Source organism: Sinocyclocheilus rhinocerous, unplaced genomic scaffold (assembly GCF_001515625.1).
Source record: "Sinocyclocheilus rhinocerous isolate Xijiao unplaced genomic scaffold, SAMN03320098_v1.1 scaffold38058, whole genome shotgun sequence".
NCBI classification, from domain to species: Eukaryota; Metazoa; Chordata; class Actinopteri; order Cypriniformes; family Cyprinidae; genus Sinocyclocheilus; species Sinocyclocheilus rhinocerous.
Genome location: NW_015657856.1, coordinates 1 through 1,435, shown reverse-complemented (window position 1 = coordinate 1,435; position 1,435 = coordinate 1). Strand labels below are relative to the sequence as shown.

The window sequence follows — 1,435 nt, the reverse complement described above, 5'->3', positions numbered from 1 at the left end:
TCTGCTACTCCTATTTTAATTTCTTCAATGTGTTGGGAGTCCCTGTGTATGCGCAATGTGAACGTGTACAGGAGATGGGTGACGACGTAAATTATTTTTATATATATTTATATATAAATATAAATAATATAAATTTATATATGTAATATATATACATTTCCCCAATCCCACTATGTGCCCTAATAACTCTAGACCAATAGGTGGCGGAAGTGCACTAGTAGGTGGCGGAAGGTTGGTTTAAACAAAACATCACCAGAAGAAGACAACGAACTGAACTTCAGAGTCAGATCGTGTTTGAAATGTGGCAGCAAGATTAGGTAAGTTTTTGGTGATCTACTTATAAACTATATTGTCACAGTGTGTGCTATCGTTTTTGAGGAAAAGAAAAGGCAGATTTTATTCGTTTTTACTGACGAGCATTACTGTAACCGTCAGTTAGCGTACTAGCTAGCCAGTGGCTTACAAGCTATATTACAAACATCGATCTTCCTCTTTACTGCTAGTTATAACATGAAATAAACGTGAGTAAGCATCATAAAGTATGTTGAGCGATACAGTACAACTTAATGAAATTTATCATGTCTTATGTAATCCATTTTTCAGTATTTAATGTTTCAACAAATGTCATGAAAACAAGTTTTTTTCAGAACCACCATTTAAATGTTTATATTTCAGAAAATGATTTGGAGTAGAAACTTTTTAGTTTAGAAATAGTTTTTAAATGTGCGTCAATGCCCAGCACGAATTATTACCATTTTCTTTTCATATTCTATGTGCTCTTTTTTGGGGACTTAAACTCATGCAGTGGAAGTCGAAGTTCTACTTGTTTATTGAGTGAAAAGAGAGCTCAACTGCTGAAAAACTTATTAAAATATGGAAGCTATGGAATATGAAAATTCTCCAATTCCATGTTTCCACATAGTATATGCTTATTCACATAGGTGCGCTTAATGAAAAATCATACTTTGCAGTTTTGTGAAACCCTGCACAGAATAAGTAGATATTCAATATATGTTATGCTGAATGCTTGTGCTTTGAGTGATATTAAATATGAGTTTTTTTAATAATTGTACAGACATCTAACATCAATGGGCGATGAACAGCAGTTCTCCACGGCCTTCCACTCTTCCTTGAAAAGGACCTTACTGATTTTACAAGACATGTTTTGTAAGTAATTTTGTCTGTTATATTCTGGTTATTTAGTGTAATGCAGACAATTCTTGAGACCTGGCAAGAAAAAAATCAGGACACAGAAACAATATAAGATAGAAAGGAATAAAGAAAGTGAAAAAAAAAAACTTCTAAGGAAAAAAGGAAAGGGAATGTATAATAAAAGAAGAGAAAAAAATACTTAAAGGGTTAGTTCACTCAAAAATTTAAATTCTGTCATTAATTACTCATGTCGTTCCAAACCTATAAGACCTTTGTTCATTTT

General features: G+C 32.5%; 1 long non-coding RNA gene across 1 annotated transcript; it reads left to right on the top strand.

Annotated features, from left to right (window-relative positions):
• The first annotated feature begins 183 nt into the window (after nucleotides 1-183).
• On the top strand, nucleotides 184-1,298 carry LOC107721624 (uncharacterized). Its single transcript, XR_001637726.1, has 2 exons — nucleotides 184-317; nucleotides 1,076-1,298. It is a non-coding gene; the product is annotated as an uncharacterized LOC107721624 (long non-coding RNA).
• The last annotated feature ends 137 nt before the right edge of the window (nucleotides 1,299-1,435 follow it).